The sequence below is a fragment of the Phasianus colchicus genome, chromosome 1 (assembly GCF_987193195.1).
Source record: "Phasianus colchicus chromosome 1, bPhaCol1.hap1.1, whole genome shotgun sequence".
Taxonomy (NCBI): Eukaryota; Metazoa; Chordata; class Aves; order Galliformes; family Phasianidae; genus Phasianus; species Phasianus colchicus.
The window spans coordinates 57,229,867-57,251,567 of record NC_143436.1 but is presented as its reverse complement, the minus strand read 5'-3'; the positions used below and the strand labels follow the sequence as shown (position 1 = coordinate 57,251,567).

General features: G+C 42.3%; 1 long non-coding RNA gene across 1 annotated transcript in view; it reads left to right on the top strand.

Annotated features, from left to right (window-relative positions):
* LOC149919638 (uncharacterized) overlaps nucleotides 1-21,701 on the top strand; it is a 39,725-nt gene extending 18,024 nt beyond the window's left edge. Inside the window, exons 2-4 of the long non-coding RNA XR_016463663.1 lie at nucleotides 12,377-12,457; nucleotides 19,578-19,768; nucleotides 21,590-21,701. This is a non-coding gene — a long non-coding RNA (uncharacterized LOC149919638). The remainder of the gene's footprint in view (nucleotides 1-12,376; nucleotides 12,458-19,577; nucleotides 19,769-21,589) is intronic.

Genomic DNA, 21,701 nt, shown 5'->3' with positions numbered 1-21,701 from the left:
CTTAAAAAAAAAAAAATGCACAGCTACTGAACTAAAGATTCTTTTCTTGATGCACAGATGTTAACATCTCAGCACTGCAGATACTAACTTGGTAAATACTTGCTCAGTACCAGTAGGATGAACCTACTTGCTTTAAAGAATATGTCACTCTGTAGCTCCAGCAATGCACGCTCATCTTTGTTGCTCTTCTCTTTTTTTTTTTTATGGGTGAGAGATAATGGCCTCAAACTGCACCAAGGAAGATTCAGGTTGAATATTAGCAAAAATTTCTTCTCCAAAAGAGTGGAGTAGTGATATCTTGGAACAGGCTGCCCAGGGAGGTGGTGAGTCACCATCCCTGGAGGTGTTCCAGAACCGTGTGATTTGGCACTGAGGGAGATGGACTGCTGGTTGGACTGGATGATCTTGGAAATCTTCTCCAACCTTTGTGATTCTATGATTCTTGCCTGCTCCATTTAAACCCAAAACTTCATGTCTCACCTGTCCTTATAGCTATTCTGCCTGATACCCTCACTGAAGAGCTTGTGGATTCAGAGAATGTTTTGTCCACACAGCAAATACATCCTAGGGGACAGAGGAGGATGTTAAAGCAAAAACTCCTGTCTTCTTCCTGGGACAAATACCAGGGTTGCTTCTGGGCTCACTCAACTTTGAATAAGACAAAATGAATAGGAATATAAATTGCCTTTGTGCCTGTTATCAGGAATTCCGTAAGCAGCAGTTTAAATGTAGCTCATTGCTGCTGCTCTTCAAGATGGGGTCTTCAAACCAAACATAGATAGTAGGCACGTTGTTGGGGTTACGGTGTGTCGCTTTATCCCTTGCCAGGTGGTCTTAAGAAAGTCCTAATATCATTGTCAAAATGCTTGGATGTCATATGAGCTGCTCATAGTTTAATAACCACTGAAAATATTACACCCTATTACTTTAGTTACCTTTTTTTGTGCCAGTATAAAAATGATACTGCTCAATTCTTGCACGAGTATCAAAATGCAATGCTTCCTGCCCTTGATTCATCATTTCTATTATTGCTCCTTCACTTCTGTTGTTTACCATTGTGTCAGGAAAACCATTTCTGCTTTAGCTATAACTCACACTGTGTTTTACTGAATTTTTCAGGAAGAAGGTTTGACTAGGCGCTTTTTTGGTGCTTATTTATGAGTGTAAATGTATGTAAGATGGAACTGTTCTCCGATGGAGTCGTAACAGGAATCCTGAAGGAGGCACAAAGCAGCTCTTAGCCCCAAGAGGGCCTGGACACGGCTCATTGCCACAGCAGGGACAGGTTGTTGCTGGAAGAGGAGTGCTGTAAGGACACTTGTTTCATTAATATCTTTCCTGCTAGCTCCCGTTCATTTTTCTTTCTGTGCTATGTGCCCATCTATTTTCTGGCGAAGATAATATGGGATTTTTCTTTCTGAGTAATGAGCCCTAAAATATAAGCTTTCCAAATTCATGAAAGAGACTGAAACATTCTTCCTCTCATGCAGCTCCTCCTGATGCTGGCAGCAGCTCACTGGTCCCAGCGGTGGCCTCAGTGGTGGCAGGAATGGCCACAGGAGCTGTGCAAATGGGAGCAGCAGGAGGCTGTGCCTGTCTTATGAGCCATCCCATCATGCCCCCCAAGGACATTCAGCGTTAGAAATGAGGGTAGACAGTTCTGAAAGGACTTCAGAAAATTTTACAGCTAAAATGACTTATGTCTTTTGAAATGAGGTATGTTGCTCTGCTGCACCAATAAATAACCTGTGAAGGCCAAGACAATATCTGGTGCTAGCAAGACAGATGCTGTTTGTCAATGAAGTCAGTTCTTTAAGAGTTCTGGGGAGCTCTTGTCTGTCCAACTTACTGTAGACCATTGGTCTGCGTGGCCAAGATCATAGGAAAAAGCAAAGGACAGAAGGATAGAAAACCTGTCTTTGATCTCTAGACTGTACTGCAGAATTCTTTGTGTCATTCTTATATTTCTGTCAGCAGTCAGCAAGCATAAAACCAGCTTACAGCTGCTTTGGATTAAATGGATGCTTTAGCATCATCATTTTGCTATGATAAAATTATGTTACCTTGGCATAATTTCATTTCATGACCCCAGCAAATCCAGACAAATGCTGTTTTGTTGTTTGGTTGATTTTTTTGTTTGTTTAGATGCCGAATAAACAAAAAAGAAGAAAATAAAAAATCTTGCTTTGGGTCAGAATATGCTCAAGTTTTCTTTGGCAAAATGAAACAAAAAAATCTATTGTGCCAAAACCTTGAATGAACCAAAATGCCTCATTGGATCTGAATGGAATGATTTACATATGGATTATTTAAATTCTTCTTTCTTTTTTTTTTTTCTTTTTTTTTTTTTTCAATTTTATGGCCATCTGAATGGATAAACTGCATAATTTTATTTGCAAAATTTTGGAATAGAAGGCTTCGCCATCTTCAATAATCTTTCCTGTCTTCAACTTTCAGCCAAGAATTTACTTGAATCGAATCAGAATTTTCTTACTCTTTCCATTTTTTTTCCCAAATGTTACTGTTTGTTGAAAAACATCCCCCAGATCTTTTCCTCTTCCCACTGAACTGATTCAACTTTCTTCTTGTCCTATCAATCAAATATTGTCCTATTTGTACACATTTTCTTTTTGCTTTTTTTCTTTTCTGATAAAGAACATTTCAGTTTTGGTCTCTCATAATTTGCAAAGTTCTTGCTGTTTGTTGTTGTTGAGTTTCTTGGTTAGCTGTACTTTGGCCCTCCTCTGCTTACTCTGTAATAAAGTTGCAGGCTAATGGAGAATGAAGCAAATTGCCCTTGTAGAGTGGGTGGTTCTGCCAATGCACTTTCCTCATACACTTGCTTTGAGTTAATTTTGGAAAATGTGCCCTTTTTCTCTCCAGAAGACCTTTCCTTTTTACTCAGGAACACTCAGAGAAAGCATGAGTATGAATCTGATGAAGGAGAGATGAATCAAGGATTCATGTTTAGCTTGGCATGTTGGATGCTCTTGAAACACATCATGACTTGAGGATGCTTGGTTCTGCCAGGGGAGCCTGCAGTCTTCCAGGCAAGAGTCCATCTTTGCCCAGAAACATTTCTGTTGCTGTTTGTTTGTTCCTTGGCCCAGAAGCTTGGTAATCTGGGCTCTTCCCAAAGTAGATGTACTTGTGGCCATAGACTGCTGTAGGGCATCCAGAGTGCTTGGAAGGTGACTGTTTTCTAGTTTTACTACAGAAATAAGAATTCTCAGAAAGAATTTCCAGTGAACTCTCCAAAGCCAAAATCTGGGGTTCTTCCCTGAGTTCTGTACAGTTGATATCTTTCCATCCATCCATTGCTTGTGCACTGTAAGCATCCAGTAAACACGATTTAAATGAAATCATTTTGAAAGGTTGAATGCTCTTTCCTTATAATCTTCTAATCTTGAAGTGTGACCTTTTATGCCTGCTTTGTCTGCAAAAGTACATTTTAAATATACCCATAAAAACTCTTCATTTTATGTGTCATGTGCATGAAAACACACTTCTAGATGGGTCACGGGAAGTTGAAATATGTCTCATTTTCCCCAGCCTACAAGTCTTCAGACAAAAGATACCTTGGACTTGTCCAGGACTTGCCTGCTGAAATTGTCCAACAACAAAGGTGCAGAAATAGTCTCTTACACCCTTGACCAAGGATCTGGGGTTGGAGATTCGTGGAGATTCATGATCGTTGAAGTCCCTTCCAACCCTTGCCATTCTGTGATTCTGTGATCTTTACCAGCAGCAACTGAGGCCAGTTTCTTACAGAGAAGTTTCTTACTGAGAGAAGAGAGATGGGCCATCATTAGCACATTTATGAAGAAACCTGTTTCACCTGAGAGCAGTGCTTCCCAGAGAAACCCAAGGGTTTCTTTTCTTCCCATTGCATGCTCTGACATTCTGTGCTACCCCAATCTTACATTGTCCCACATAAGGTTTGGAAGCCCTCATCTCCAGCTGTGTTAGTGACTTGCAGAATCAAACTCTATAACGTGGAGATTAGTTTATAAAGCAGGTATGATTTATTTGGTGAATGCACAAACGTCAGGTGCAAGGGGAATCATTCCACCTATCTTGCACACCGATAAGCAAAAGCGTTACAGATTTATAGGCAGATCTTATACGTATTCAGAAGATTTCTTGGAGCTCATCTACATATTCATTTTTTTTCCGGGAGCTCATTTACATGCTGTCCCCCCCTCTGATGCGTGCACAGTTTGTAGCGAGGGTCTCCCTTAGGTGGTTGTGGGGATGAAGTCAGAAGTCTTCCTTGGTCTGACCTTTTTACTTTACAATAGGTCCTCCATTCAAACTTGTCAAAACCAGTTGCTTTAGGCTGTTCTTCCCCTTATGTTCGCACAGTTCCTTTGGTCCTGTCTGCAAAGAGGTTGACATGTCCTGCTGGTCTTCCCTTACTGTTTTTCTAAGTTTAGTATACTTAACCCTTTATGTGAGTGGCCCCCCGCTTACCCAATTTCTGATCTCATTAGGGATCAAGGATGGACTTGAGAAAGCCTGGGTGGTGTAGCACCTCCTCTGATGATGTGCGTATGTGATGAGACTGCTGGGGCCAGGGTTTTCAATGTGCTTGAAAGCTGGACTTCTTCTTGGGTGTCACATTCTGAGTTACACAAGCTTTTCAGTCAGCTGGTTGGACTCTTTGCAGACTGGGTCAATTTCTTATCAATCACCACGCGATACAGTTGTAACTTAGACTCAGACATAAAGTAAAAGGTAAGTCATTCACTCAGTCCTCAAAGGAAGAAGACAGTGGTGGGTGTGTTCCTGGCCTCCAGCGGATCATGGGTTTTGCCATCCGCTGGCAGTTCTGGTCTAAGTGCTGTAAGGGCTGGCTGCTGCTTTGTTTTATAGACAGTACTCCCTATATCATTACACTTTCCTGTCCCAGGGTGAGTGTCACCGTCTCCTGGCAGCCCAGCAACTGGATATTGATAATACTGGTTGTCTTAGTCACCCTATTGCTCAGTTCTCATACACTCTTAGAGACTCAGCACTCAGGACTTGGTAACACCATGAAGCATTTGCAGGACAACCAGGGGATGATGCTCAGCCAGCATCGGTTCATGAAAGGCAGGTCCTGCTTGACCAACTCGATTTCTTCTGTGACCCTCCTGATGGATGGGGGAAGGCTGTGGATGTAATATACATAGAGTTTAGTAAAACCTTTGACTGTTTCCCACAGTATTCTTCTGGCGAAGCTGGCAGCCCATGGCTCGGAGAGATACTCTCTTTGCTGGGTAAAGAACTGACTGGATGGCCAGGTTCAGAGAGTGGTGGTGAATGGAATTAAATCCAGCTGGTGAATGGTCATGAGTGGTGTTCCTCAGGGGTCAGTATTGAGCTGTCCTGTTCAATGTCTTTACTGATGATTTGGACAAGGGAATTGAATGCACCTTCAGTAAGTTTGCAGGTGACACCAAAAAGAGAGGAAGTGTTGATCTGCCTGAGGATAGGAAAGCCCAACAGAGGGAACTGGATAGTCTAGGTTGATGAGCTGAGGTCAATGGGGTGAGCTTTTACAAGACCAAGTGCTGAGTCCTGCATTTTGGTCACAACAAGTCAATGCATCGCTTCAAGTTTGGGGCAGAGTGGCTGGCAAACAGCATGAAGGAAAATGATCTATGTATTAGCTGACAGCCATCTGAATGGCAGTGTGTTCATGTGGCCAAGAAGGCCAAAGGCATTCTGGCTTGTTTCAGAAATAGTGTAGCCAGCAGCAGCAGGGAGGTGATCGTCCCTCTGTACTCTGGTGGGGCTGCATTTCACGTACTGTGCTCAGTTTTGGGCTCCTCACTACAAGAAAGATATCAAAGACCTGGAGCTTGTCCGGAGAAAGACAGCAGAACTGTGAGGGGTCTGGAGCACAAGCCTCATGGGGAGCAGTGAGAGAACTGAGATTGCAGTCTGGAGAAGAGGAGGCTCAGGAAAAATTTATCTCTCTCTACAGTGACCAGAAGGGAGGTTGTAGGAAGATGGGGGTCAGCCTCTTCTCCAAGGTAACTATTGGTAATGGCCTCAAGTTGTGTCAGGGAAGATTCAGGTTGGATATCAGGAAACATTTCTTCTCTGAAAGAGTGGTGCTGCAGTGGCACAGGTTGTCCAGGGAGGTGGTGGAGTCACTGTCCCTGGAGGTGTTCAAGAATTGTGTGGATGTGGCACTGAGGGTCATGGTCTAGAGTGGTCACAGGCATGAACTGATGGCTGGACAAGATGATATTGATGGTCTTTCCAACCTTAGTGATCCTATGATTCGAATGTCCTTTATCATCCTGACAATGAGAGTCCCTGTGCCCTGGTGCCAGAGAGGAGGGAGAAGGGAGCAAAGGTGTACACTGGCAGCCCACTTACATATTATGGATATCTTTCTTATTACTGGTTATGCAACCTTATTGCCAGGGGTCAGGAGCAGGGGTACAAGTCATACTGCACTCTCGGCAGAAGACAACATGATTCAGGAGGAGTTTTCCCATGTGTCTGTCTGGGTTTGTCCTGCTGGGCCTCTCTGAACTCAGTCACTTGGCCAAGTAGGCTCTCTGTTGCAAGAAATCTCCCCCTGTAGCTTAACAAACCTAAAAGTTGCCTCATCTCTGACGCCTTTTGGGTGTAGCTACATCCTTTATGGCTTTTCATGTTTTGTTTTCAGGCAATTTCCTTCCATCTATGTGTACATCCAGGACAAACGTGTCAGTGCTTCTTGGCAGCGTCTTCTGCAAAGCTCAGCTTGGTCCCCCCAGACACTGCCAGAACCACTTCTTACAAACCCTCTTACCAAATAACCTGTTTTAAACCCATATTTTAAATCCAAAATTCCCAAAGAATCCTTGAACAGAATCAGAACAGAATCCTTGAACCCGAACAGTTGGGATGATGTTGCAAGAGGGCAAGAAAGTGTGAGATGGGCTACTAACTGCCTCTTGGGATCTTAGATCATCAAAAAACTCTTCTTTTATTTGAGAAATTAATATTTCTAGTTGGCTGCTTCTGTAGAGCTTAGATTTGACAAATGAGCAGCCAAAGAAAGAGGTCAAGAGCAGATATTATAGCTCAACTTGTGCAGGACCAGGAAAACACTTGGTGCCTGGAGAAAGCTGCTGTCCCTGGCAGTCAGTAGCCTCAGTTGCTTCAGATGCCCTCCTTCGCATTTGCAGTAGCATCATCCATGTTTCAAGCTCAATGTGTGCCTCCATTTGCTGACCTACATATGCTGAAAATGTTGCACTGTGTGTCAGGAGCATCCCACGTGGAGAGTGGAGGAAACTGTAGGTGTTGGAGTTGTGTAGCTTTTTGGGTAGATGAGCAGAGCTTTGGCCAAGGTTTAAACAGGAATTGTTGAGGATGGCATGACATTAGAAACTTAGTTCACATCTGCCTTATCTTTCCAGTGTTTATTTGCTTTTCTTGTAATTAAGAAGAGGACCTGGGATGGGGTTATAGAACAGGATATTTGTTATTGCCAGTCATGTGACAGACCTGCTTGGTTTTATCTCGTCACATTTCTCCAGCTGCATTTACACGTGACTGAGCAGTGTGTTTGCAGTGTGGTTGCCAGCCATGGCATCTTCTGTTTGACTGCCTCTGTGCCATGACTCCATCCCTTGCATGGGCAAGAAGAGCCAATGCCCTGTGCCACACATTTGCAGCCGGTTTCTTGGCTGTCTTCACTAAGCTTGACAACACTCTTTTTCTACTCCAAGGCTAACGCAGTACACAACAGACTGCTAATTTTCAAGTCAGAGATTCACAGTTGTGGCTGTGGTGTGTTTGCCCAGGGTTTCTGTGTAATTCTGCCTGTGCTGTATAGGAATACAGCAGAGGACTAGGACCTTTTTCTTCTCTGATGATGCAGTCTACTCTCTTCATCTGCCAGCAAGGTGTGCCTCAAGGCATCTCATGAACAACAAGGTGTATTGGCACAATGTTGGAAAGCATTCCAGCTCTGCATCCACACGGCTCAGCATGTTCTGACTCTTTGGTAGCTCCTAGGGCCATTTTAGTGTAAAAGTTCCATGATAGAGTACCAGTGAAACAGACCCTGATTCTGTTTCCTCTCTCCTTTATCTTTTCAGGAAATTCACTCAACTGGTTCAAACTCAGGGCTTTTTCGTCAAGTGTTTTACAGAATTAGCAATACTGATAGGCTGCCTGCCCAAGGAGAGACCACACAATCATCTGCAAACTCTTGATGTGAGACCATGCTTGAAATCACAAATGAGGAACTGAGTACCTTTTTAAAAAAGCACTCCTAAAGTGTTGTAATAGTAATTATTGTGGTCATAATGGAAGCTGCTGAAAGGCTGATAGAGAAGTTCATTGAGATGGTTCATCAGATCAAGCAGTATAAAGTAAGAAGTGGCAAAACTGAGTTAAAATTCTCTACAAGTATCAGAACTATGCTGTATGTAGTTTCAAATCTCTACAAATACGCAGCAGAACAGTTTGCTTACCTCACATCTGAAATCTTATAGTGAAACTTGAAGCAGAAATTATTAAAATTCCAGACTTCAAAGGGAAAATGTAGTGGTTTGGGAGAAAACAAAATAGCTATTCCGATCTATTTTCATATCAGCTTATTTGGAATCTGAATCTCTGTAGCCTCACTGATATAATCAGATAGTAAATATGGCTTTCTAGGCTCACCAGCCTGGCTAGTTGTGGGCAAACTTTCCTATGTATCCGGTCTTCACTGTGTAGGTTTTTTAGTTATTTACTTTTGCAAAATAAAGCCGATTAATTCAGCTTTTCATCTGATGATATCTGTGGAAAAAGACTAAGCCATGTTGTAATAACCTGAACTTTAGAGACTGTTGATGTTACACTTTGCCTGGAATCCTCAGGTTGATGGGTCCCAAACTGTTCATTAAAAAATAAACTGGTTTTCAGTCAGCTTTGGGAGAAAAGAGGACAATCTATTTTCTAGAAGTGAGACCAAAATTACCTCTGGGAAAACAATGGCCACCATCTTGTGATTCCTTGATTAGACCAAAATAACTTTTGAAGTCATTGTTCTTATAGTCACTCTCAGGGTTGGAAAAAATAGCTCGAGTATTCATTTTAGATCTGAATAGCACACAGTTTCTGAATTTTGTATGCATTTACTGTGTGTGTGCAGAAATTAGTTGATAGCTGTGGCTATATAATGCTAGAAAGCTATTTTAGTATTATTTTTCTGTATCACAGGTAGTTGAATTGATACTAGATTTGTGTAAATAGATTATTTGAGCAGCTGTTACCTAATGTTTACATTTTGTCAACCATTTCATAAAATTGGACCTCCTCCTGAATGTATTATCACAGGCCCTCGCCTACTTAGTTCTAAACCTATTTCATCTTAACAACTATTATGAAGGACACTACAGACTGCTACTGGAAGATGAACTCCCCAGAAATTCATGTGCAAGGCTGTCTCTCCAAGCACCTTCACTTGCTGGTGATGAGGATTTAGGAAGAGTTTTACTCTGTAGTTTTTTTCCCACTATTCTTTTTTTTTTTTTTTTTTTTTTTTTTTTTTCCCGGATAGTTGTTTGTGCAGTGAACCAGATCAGGGATTTAATTAGGCTGAAAAATAACTATTGAAGGCGTGCTGGACATGTGTAGCTGTTGCCTCAGATTGTTCTTCTAATTTTACAGCTGTGCTGTGTAATGGCTTTGGCCAGGATTAACATTCCCATTTGAGTCCCTTTGCACTGCTGCATTGATGCAGAGAAAGCAAACCAGCCCCATATTTTTACTTTACTGTTATTTCTTTTCTCCCTTTGCTTGGAATGATGGCAAGGAATAGTTTTACAGTAAAAGATGAATTGTTAGAAGTAGAAAGTAACTTAATTCTATGTGAATGTTGACTATGTAACCAAGCATGTTTTTTGCAGATAGCCTCATAGAATCCTAGAATCATAAGGACTGGAAAAGACCTCCAAGATCATCCAGTCCCACTGTCCATTTACCACCAATATTTCTCCAATAAACCATGTCCCTTTGTACAATATCTAAATGTTTCTTGAATGCCTCCATCACCTCCCTGGGCAGCCTGTGCCACTGCAGCACCACTCTTTCAGAGAAGAAATGTTTCCTAACGTACAACCTGAACCTCCCCTGATGCAGCTTTAGGCCATTCCCTCTCATCCTATTACTCTTACATGGGAGAAGGACTTGAAGGTGTTGGTGAATGGAAAACTCATCATGAGCTGGCAACATGTACTTGTAGTCTGGAAGGCCAACTGCATCCTGGGCTACAGCAGCAGAGTGGTAGCAGCAGCATGTGGAGGGGATTGTTTGCCTCTGCTCTGTCCTTGTAAGGCCCCATTTGGAGTACTGTGGCCAGGTCTGGAGCCTCCATCACAGGACGGATGTGGAGCTGTTTGATTGGGTCCAGAGGAGGACCACAAAGATGGTTAAAGGGCTGGAGTACATGTCACATGAAGATAGGCTGAGGGAGTCGGACTTGTTTAGCAGGGAGACCTCACTGCAGCCTTCTAATAACAAAGGGGGCTTATAAGAAGGCGTAGAGGGACTTTTTTTCCAGGGAGCGTAGTGATAGGATAATGAATTATGGCTTTAAATTAAAGTGGGTAGATTCAGATTAGACATTAGGAATAAACTCTTTACCCAGAAGATGCTGAGGCACTGGAACAGTTGCCCAGAGAGCTGGGGGTGCCCCATCCCTCGAGGTGTCCAAGGCCAGGTTGGATGGGGCCCTGGGCAGCCTGAGCTGCTGGGTGGCAGCCCTGCACATGGCATGGGATTGAGGCTAGATAGTCCTTAAGGTCCCTTCCAACCCAAGGCATTCTACGATTCTATATGGACCTAGTCCAAACTGAAAGATCACCTGTAAGGAAAGCAGAGTACTGTATACAAGAAAATACAACTATGGAATATACTACTTATGTACATGTCAGCAAAGATTCCTGTTGTGGTGGCATGAGACTGTAACCCAACTTTATGCTATCAGTACTGCACAGAAATGTAGTAGATTTAATTTCTATGCAGCAGCTTCCTCTGCAAAGAGAATTCTTTACAGATTCATGCTTGTTTAGAGTGCTTTGAAAATTCAAATGCTGGCTGTGCTGAAACACAAGAATTACAACTTTCTTATACACTTAGAACATAATTGATATTAATTAAGTTTCTAGAATTAGATACAATTGCTTGCAAAATATTTTGGTGCTCTACCATGAATGATGAATGGGTGGCTATCACAAGCTCATAAAACATGTAAACATGTGTTCTCTGTCTATATGCTGTGAGAGTTTGCAAAACCATTAACAGGCATGGGGGGAGTGACTCAGTTGTAAAAGCTGTGTTAGCTGTGGTATTTAAGATCTCCTCCCTTCTCTGTGAAGTTGAGTGGGGTAGGAGTGCTTGATAGCCTATAACAGCCTTCTCTTGCAACAGAAGGGTGTGTAGCAGTGTAAATAGATAGCACCCTTCTATAGACAGCAGACACAGCTTCCTTGTGGTTAGTGAGGACTGTGCCAAAGGGACGGTGGACAGGTGAGATCCTTTTCAGCAATCTGTGTAGTATTCCTACTGCAGTGCTCCAATGCTGGACTCGAGGGCAGAGTACATTCTGTCCCTTGGTGAGAGCCAGTCACATTTGCCCTCAAAGCCCTGTGCTGTATGCTGCCCTTCATCAACTCACCTGGGTCTCAGAACTGATTTTCACCAGGAAATCACACCTGGGAACACATGCTGCTTCTTGGCCAGCACAGCTCACCGCTGACCTGCAAGTAGTGGCCAAGAGCATGCAGGGGCCTGGCAGGAGAAGCTTTACCAACCTGGTGGGAGTGTTGTCCAAAAGATGGATTCCTTGCCTGGTATGTAATGAGCCAGTCTCAAACACAGAGATGAAATACTGATTTATTGCAAAGTTGCACAAATTTATGTGCTAGGGATTTTCTGTGATGCTTTTAATACATACTCATATAACTTGACCATTGCTTGATACAGGCTCTGGCTCTATGATTGGTTACATAGTCTGCATGTTATAATACTTTTTGATATCGTGCATGCTCACTGGGGAGGATCTCCAGATGGGATGGAGTCTTCAAGCCAATGGGTGTGATTTTTAATATTATAATGAGGGAGTTCTATTAAATATGGGGGCTAATCTCCCTTTCTCCTGACTACTCTAGTCATACTGATTAAATTCATCTTCACATACTCCCAAGATGTTCCCATCTCCAAGGGCAAGCTTAGTAGTCAAATTGCGATTAAGAATTCCCTTACTTAACCACTTTTAACAGTTTCAAGATGGACTTCTGTTGTAGACAAAAACACGTTTGCTGTTTGTAAGAGTACCCATATGTCTTGTATGTAAGACTTGTACAGAGATTAATTCCTGCTTGATTGACAACAGGAGCAGCCCAACACCTGGAACTGTTCAGCAAAGCTCAAGTAGTGGAGCAAATCTCAACAAGAGGCAATGTGGGAGAGAAAGGTAATTTTATTTTGTATTTTAACTCAATCCCAGGCATTCTCTGATCGATTTTGCTCACTCACTAAGATGCTCAAAGATACTAAGATGCTCAAAGATTTACCTGTGTATCGTCTGTCCACGATCCTTTGTTGTGACACAGAGAATGAGGGAACGTTGTTACTTTGTTCTCACAGTGCCTTCTGGATTGTTGTCATTGCTGATAACCATGTTGGTTTTTAAATGTGGGGGATTTTCTTGCACCTTTTGTACCAGTAGTCACTGACTGAGAATCGTTTGTCTCTACAGCTGTCCTACCTTTGTGAGTCAGGCAAAAATAGCTGATTAACTCATTGTTCTTTTGTCTCTCTTTCTGGGTGTAGGCTGTCCTATTTAGGTTGCCCTTTGTTTTGTCAATCCGGATGTTTAGAGAGATTACAGGTAGTTGTGCTGGGAACTTTACAACGTACTAACTTAAGTGCCATTACAGAATCACAGAATCACAGAATCACAGAATGGCAGGGTTGGAAGGACATCAAGGATCATGAATCTCCAACCCCCCTGCCACACGCAGGGCCACCAACCTCCCCATTTAATACTAGACCAGTTAGTACTAGACCAGGCTGCCCAGGGCCCCATCCAATCTGGCCTTGAACACCTCCAGGGACGGGGCATCCACAACCTCTCTGGGCAGCCTGTTCCAGCACCTCACCACACTCTCAGTAAAGAATTTTCCCCTGACATCCAACCTAAATCTCCCCTCCCTTAACTTAAAACCATTTCCCCTTGTCCTGCTGTTATCTACCCCCTTGCAAAGAGTTGAATCCCCTCCCATTTATAGGCTCCCTGTATGTACTGAAAGGCTGCAATGAGGTCACCCTGCAACCTTCTTTTCTCCAAGCTGAACTAGCCCAGCTCCTTCAGCCTGTCCTCATAGGGGAGGTGCTCCAGTCCCCTGATCATCTTTGTGGCCCTCCTCTGGACCCTCTCCAACAGCTCTCTGTCTTTCTTGTACCGGGGGCTCCAGGCCTGGACGCAGTACTCCAGATGGGGCCTCACAAGAGCAGAGTAGAGGGGAACAATCACCTCTCTGTCCCTGCTGGCCACCCCTCTTCTGATGGAGCCCAGGATCCCATTTGCCTTCCGAGCCACAAGGGCACACTGCTGGCTCATGTTAAGTTTTTCATCTATCAGGACCCCCAGGTCCTTCTCTACAGGGCTGCTCTCAAGGACCGCTCCTTCCAGTCTGTAGGGATGCTTGGGATTCCTCCGGCCCAAGTACAAAACTCTGCACTTTGCCGTGTTGAACCGCATCAGATTCACCCGGGCCCACCTTTCTAGCCTCTCGAGGTCCCTCTGAATGGCATCCCTTCCTTCAACCGTGTCGACCGCACCACTCAGCTTGGTGTCGTCAGCAAACTTGCTGAGGGTGCACTCGATTCCGTCATTGATGTCATTGATAAAGATGTTAAAGAGCACCGGACCCAAGACAGACCTCTGGATGACGCCACTCGTTACCAGCCTCCACCTGGACATAGAGCCATGGATGACCACCCTCTGCGGCCTTTCAACCAGTTTCTTATCCATCGAGTGGTCCACCCATCAAATCCACATCCCTCCAGTTTGGAGATAAGGATGTGGTGCGTGACCATGTCAAAGGCCTTGCTCAAGTCCAGGTAAATGACATCGGTCGCCTTTCCCTTGTCCATCGATGCCATCACTTCATCATAAAAGGCCACCAGATTTGTCAAGCATGACCTTCCTCTGGTGAAGCCGTGCTGGCTGCCTCAGATCACATGCCCATTCCTCATGTGATCAAGCATGTTATCCAGGAGTTCAAGGAGAATTTGGACAACACTCTCAGACATAGTGTTGTCCATAAAGTGGATTCGTTACCCAGTGTGCAATGAGCCAATTCCCACACACTCAGGAGAGATGCCTGTTATTCATGCTTGGGTGCTTGGTGGAAGTTTCCACAAAATAAGCACACAATGCAAATTTCTTCAGCATATTTAAACATTAAATTTACACGTACTCCACTCATCTAATACCTATTTATCCCCATCTACACTGCAGAATCATCTAACTTGGCCTCTTCAAGCATTTAAGTGCATCTCCTCCTTTCTTTGGGAGTCTTTAGTGTCTCTAGTGGTCCTTTTGAGTGGAGCACCGTTTCTCCTTTTATCCAAATATGGTCACACATTACCTAAGTACAAGCTGAAAGTTCTCCTTTTGTCAACTTCCCTCGATCCTTTCCATGAACAACAATATTACTTGATTAATCAGATAACATCAGTGGCCAAGACTTCCATGCTTTAGTATAAACAGTATTTGATCAAAGAATTCTACCTTCATGTTGATTAAACATAAACAATGCTCCCTATTTTCCAGTGGAAGATTAAACATTTTATCTGTTTCCATTACAAAGATGTTTGAATTTTGGGTAGTCCTGCGTGGAGCCAAGAGTTGATCCCTGATCAAAGTTGGAAAATGATCCAAAAATCTGTACTCTCTTCAAAGCTGGGATTCTCTGGGATTCCATGATCTTCCTAGGTTACAAACTATTGGGGCTGGGTAGGCAGAGGACATAGGAATGTGGCTGATGCAATTTCCCACAGGAATAATTTCCTATTGGCTATGGAAATAACTCATGTTTCTAACTCATTTACAGGGAATAAAGCCAGTATAAACTTGTAAAATTAAAGCTTGTGTGAATTCACAGGACCTCAGTACACCTGTCTCTTTTAGGGTATTTGTAGTGAGGAGTCCATCAAAACAACTTTAGAGCTTCATACCTCTGTGATACCCAGGACAGCTTTATAACTTTCATGAGCTTGTGTATACATGCACTGGGGTGGCCATGAATGTTCAAATGAGAGCCATAGGAGAGATCAAACTCCTTTCTGTGTACTGCTGCTCATCTTTCTAGAAGTGTGGGGAAATCAGGCGGATTGCCTGCATCTCCCCACGCCACGAGCAATATTCCAGTGAATATATCAGTATTGGTACTCTACCAGATTGGTGAATCCAGGAAAGCCATAGTAAACAGCCACTGCTGGAGGGACACGTTTTCCTTGGCACAGTGAGAAGCTTCCTTCTTAGCAGCAGGTTCAGTTCTAGGTCTATAGGCACATTCCAAATAAGCATGATAGGCTTATTTCACTAGAAGGATGAGAATACTGTTATGGCTACATGCAGCAGTCGTGCTTCATGCATGGAGAAAAGTGGGAAGCTGGAGGAGCTGTGAGAGTGGCATCTCCCATGGTGCTGCTGGTTCATTTTGAAGGACCACTTCACTGATGTTTGTCACAATGTGGTCTTCTTTCCTTCAAGCAGCAAGTTTGGATAGGTTGTTGTTGGCTGCCTATCCCCACTGCCCAGAGTTCATACTGCAGGCAGCCCAGCATGATGGACTTGGTCCAAAACAGTCAAGACTGGAGATTCAGTGGCATGTCAAAGAGCTGGCATGGTATTCCTGCAGAATATATGGAAGGGACATGAGGACAGAGAGGGAAAATGGTGAACAGTCCTTTCTTCAAGGAGATACACAGAAATGCAAGTTTCCTGAAAAAACTTCACCCAAAGACTTTGTCATTTCATACTGTTCCCAACCATAAAAATAAGAAAAATGACCTGTCTGTGCAAGGAGTTTGGAAACATTAATTAACGTTTGTGAAGCACTAAGTACTATAGCAATAAATTACATGGCAGATCCTGTGAGGATATTACTAATTGTGTATTCAGGGCAGAGGTTGAATACCATGTAGTAAATAAGGCATGAGGCCACACACTTAACAATGAGGATAAAACAAAGTAATGAATAGTTGCTCATTATTGTATGCCCTCCATGCACAGACAAAGGCCAAAGGTCTTGTGTAAAAAGGTATATGTGATCCTGTAATTAAAGATTGTACAGTGCCTACACGAGTTACAAGTTTTAGTTGTTTGGGAAACTTTAAATCAGGCATTTCCCATCTTCTGAGTTCTTAACTTTGCAACTCTAACACTTTTAAGGTAGGCTTCTCATGTAATTCAATAGAAATCATTTAAATATTATCTATCTCCCACTTGTCTCACCACAGTTGGCAGTAAGCTCCTTCTCCCATGCTGCCTGGAACAAACTAAATGGCTTCTTGAGTTACTTTCAGTTTCATCACCAAATCCTGTCTCTTGGGCCTGTGATTCCTGTCTACTTTTCCAATAAAGAATTAGTACTTTTTTTAGTACTTTTTTCTTGACAACCTTGATTCTCTTAAACTTATGCTCCCACCTGGTCTTGCCTTTCCTTCTCTTTTTTTTTTTCTGTCTGTTTTCACATTACAGAGGTGAATCTGTAACATACCAGTACATCTGCTTCCACTTACTAGTATAAAATGAGACCATGAGTGATTTAATATTCTGCAATTTTCCATGTCAGACTAATTAGTTCAGAGAAGCGTTCAGTTCAATTTAAATCAGGTTTTAATGAAATAGTAGCAAACTAACGTACTATATATGGAAACTCATAGTGACTGTTCTCTTCCTCAAGAAATCTGAAATCCAGTACACTGCTGAAGTCAGGAATCGTAAATAAAAAGCAGAGAGTCAAGATGGGAATCATTCTATTGCACTTAGCACTGGTGTGGCCACACTTCAAGTGATGTGCTTAGTTTTGGGCCCTTCACTACAAGAAAGACATCAGGGCCCCTGCAGCGTGCTTAGAAAAGGCCAAAGGGATCTACAGCACAAGTCTTATGGGGAGCAGCTGAGGGAACTGGGATTGTTTGATCTGCAGAAGAGGAGCTCAGGAGAGACCTCATTGCTCCCTACAGCAACCTGAAAGGTGGCTGTGGTGAGGTGGGAGTTGGCCTCTTCTGCCAGGTCACAGTGATAAGATGAGAAGTCGTGGCCTTAAGTTGCATCAGGGGAGGTTCAGGTTGGATATTAGGAACAATTTCATCTCAGAAGGAGTGGTGCTGCAGTGGCACAGGCTGCCCAGGGAGGTGGTGGGGTCCCTGTCCCTGGAGGTGTTTCAGAACCGTGTGGATGTGGCACTGAGGGATGTGGTCAGTGGGAATGGTGGGGATGGGATGGTGGTTGGACTGGATGATATTTGAAATCTTTTCCAACCTTAATGATTATATGATTGTAAGATGCATTCAGTTACAATCTAAAAAGACAAACCAAATATTTTTCAATTTTGTACTGTAATTGTACACAGTCAATAGGAAATTAATTTCCAATAGTAAAATGGTTACAGACCAAATGCAGTTCTGAGGTTTACAGCTTAGCACACACCAGCTGAATTTTGCTCCGCATGTTTTGCCTGAGACAAAAAATTTAAGGACTGGAAGAGAAGAAAAAAATCAACAGTACCGCAGTTTACCTCTCTAGTCAGTACTTTGTAAAATCACTTTTTAATATATGGGAGAAGTAACAAGTAGTGTAGGAGTTTTGTCATGGGCATCATTTGGATGTAAAGAAAGAATTGGGTGTCTTTTGACTCTTGCTCTTGCATCACAAAATATATGTAATTAAACATGTTGGTTTTTCTGGCCTCACTGAATTCTCCAGGTTGCCACCAAGATGATATTTCTTTGTTTTGAATAGGAGTGCCAGAGAAATATCCCTGCTATCCTGAGCCTTCATGGCTCTGCAGAGTTCACAGATCAAATGCTCATACCCTTCTGTTCTTCTTGGGAACAGAGCACTACTGATTCTCCAGCCACTGTGAGCTCTCCTAATTGTGTTGCAGATGAGATTCCCAACCTGAAAAAGGAGAATTGCTCATGCATCATGCAAATTCAAAATTCAGCTGTATAGGATTCACTGTGTTCTGCAAAATCTTTTACAAAGAAAACAACATTAAGACAGCATACAGATGAAATTTAAAGAAACCAACTCTTCCCTGCTGACAAACTAATTTGCATTGCTCCAAGAAATACAAAATGAAGTAAAATAATTTTATTGCCTTCTTTCATCATTATGCCACAGTACTAATTATGCTTCTGGTTTTCTGAAGTCTGTAATGCTATTTCCTGCCACTGAGTTCTTATTTTTTTATTAACTTAATTCTCTAAACACGTTTTATGCCCCTAGTAAGGACTTGATAACAGTCTATCATGTTGCAATGACACCAGTGGGTAAGTCTTCATCCACTGTGAAGATAGAAATGGCAGAACAATGACTCCTTAGAATTGAAAATGTAGAAAAATGATTAATATTTTCCAAGATGATCAGCATATGCTGCCACAGAGTGAACATTAAATCATTACATTTTAATATGGGAAACTGATGAGGTTTAAGAGCATAAATAATACAAGCCATGCAAGCGTATCTCTGCATGCATATAAGATGCTGGTGTTGCTTGGTGTATGGAAGGTGCTTATGATATGAGGGATTTTACTTTGCAGCAATCACTGTTTCCTATAGACTTCAGTAAGACTGAGCTCTCACTGCAGACACTATCTCCAGCACTCCTCAGAAAAAAATAGGGAATTTCAGCTAAGGAACAAGCACACGTGTGATGGACTCATTACCACAGTTCTGACAAGCTCAAGGCTTAGCTTGAAACAAAAGGGTCATTGCTGTCTGGTCTGAAAGGTGATAGCAAAAGGCAATATGGCACATAAACACAGGCTTAATAGCAGCCAGCTTGAAGGTGCTTCCTAATCTCTGTTAGAAAGATATATATATATATATAAATAAAATATTACAGACATAGAGAGTACATCATCAAAGAATTAACAGCTACAGAGGATCAGTTCCTCATGGGTATCAAGTTTATGCTAGTAAACAGGGTTTACTTATGGCACTCCAGGTCTCTGGCTCGCTGCAACATGACTTCAGAAAAATGTCCATCTCATCCTTAAAATAATATTGTACCTTTGATAGAATGAGAGGAGATGGCTTTAAGTTGTGCCATGGGAGGTTCAGGTTGGATATTAGGAAACATTTCTTCTCAGAGAGTGGTGCTGCAGTGGCACAGGCTGCCCAGGGAGGTGGTGGAGTCACCGTCCCTGGAGGTGTTCCAGAGCCATGTGGATGTGGCACTGAGGGACGTGGGCAGTGGGCACTGGGGGGGATGGGCTGGCAGTTGGATTAGATGACCTTAGTGGTCTTTTCCAATATAAATGATTCTATTTTTTCTGCATGTGGCTTCTAGAAGAATTTTGGCAGCTGAGGACTTCTGTATAGAAGCTGTCCCTGAAGCACTCCCTGGACAGGACTATAAAAAGTGATGGTAAATGATTTGGTACTACACTGAGTGTAATGCTTCTGGAGATGTGTTGGAGAGCAATCCTTGGCCATGGAGAAGTGCAACCCATTTCCTCTGTTTGAATGAAGGGAGACAAGGTTGGTACCAGGGCTGGAGCCCAACAGATGTCAAACTGATAAGAAATCAAAACATTAAGACTAAAGCCTTCATATTAATAAATATGTATATGCCTAGAAGAAATCTCCAAACACAGGATGCTTGTCACCAGTACACTTGAATGGTAAAATTTAGTGGTGTGGTTTCCAGTCATACTTCAGCATTTGCCACAGGCTTACTTGGAGATGCTAAAAGACATAACTATGGAATTTCTGTTTGCTATTGCCATATTTTTCTTTCCATTAAATGATTGTAATTCCCAATAAAACCGTTGGAAATCATTCCCAACTATTTGGCAACAGAAACTCAGCCTTCTGTTCCCTTGAAGCCAATGCAGCAATTTCTCCAGTGTCTTTTAATTGACCTATAATCAGGAAGTTGCTGCTTACATTTTCAATAAGTTGATAGTAGATACTTTTATTTTTAAGAAAAAAATATTTTCTCTGTAAAGTGTAGGACTTAGATATTGCTTCAGTCAGTACCAGAGGTGAGGCACATCTTGGGGAGACTTTGTTTGAAGAGCTTTGTCTCTGTCCTTCCTGTCCTAACTGACACCTATGCAAGTGTTCAGCCTCTCCTGCCTGAAGATCACAACGTTAGATTAATTATTGCAGGGATTTTGTCATTTGAGTAGATGCTTTAGAAAGGTTAACTTAGAACATCTGAATATTTTCCCATTTTTCCTATATTTTGTATTTTACTTTGTCCCGTTGCTAATTATTTTAAAAGGGGCTTTGTGATAGAAAAAGAGATCTGTCACTGAACCAGTCATTTTTCTGGCAGACTGCTCTGCAAGTAATGCAATTGCTTAAATAAAAATGGCGCAGCTTTAATGTCATAATCTAATCACTCATTTCTCTGCCTTTCATTCTGATAAAGTAAGACATAATGAACTCTTGGTAGATATAGTGATACCCTATAAGTATTTCTGTAAGATTTATGTTATTATTGAATATTATTACAAAGAAAGCAGGACAAAACATAATTCTTGCCTTTTTACTCAGTTACTCATTTTATGATTTTAGGTTCTCCCACCATCTCTGAAAAGAAAGAATCAAATTAACCATTTTAACAAGCACTGTCTAGTTGCACATATGTACCATTCATTTAAATGACTTGTGAAATCAAACAGAGCCTTTCAAATAATGGGGCCTGTCTCCTTTCCCTGAATAATAAATTCAAGGAAGACCCACCTCCCTCTCAGGGCAAGAATGGATGGCTGGGAATGCTCAGGGGAATGAAAGGGCTTAAAGCACAGCACATAAAAGGCTGAGTAGAGAAGTCTTTGAAAATAAACGCAGGCTTCAACAAAAGGTGAGAAAGAAAAGGATGCAGAGAGCATGGCGGACTTCATTGTAGATATGGGTAGTACATACAGAAGAGGTTGCTGAGGCAATGTGTAATACCCCGATCGGAGGGTGAATATACTGCAGGTGTAGGGTGGTACGAAGAGAAAATTGCATTTTGATGAGGGGCACAAGATGTGCAGAGGCTGGCTGAGGTAGAAGGGAAATGAAGAGCCCTGAAAAGGAATCAGGCTGGGAAATGGCACTAATTATCTCAGAGTGAAGTGTTTATTTTTCCACTCATTCATAATCACAAAATGATAAAGGTGAGAGAAAGACAGAGGAGGGACATATTAATATTCTTAAAATGACACAAATGATAAACAAAAATCTCTTTTCCCTTTCCAAATGTCTCAGATTCAGATCTAGCTGAAAAATATCAATCTACAGGGAAACAAAAAATTGTCATTTTGCCTCAGTTACACATCTTCTGTGTATGTTTTTTTGTATCTGTAGTAACTGTTGAACTGGAAGGTTTACCTGGAGCGGGGCTGGAGTAGAGTGTAGCCTTTCCAGTGAATGTACACATCCATTACTCCAGAGAAAGAAGCCACAAACAAATATAGAA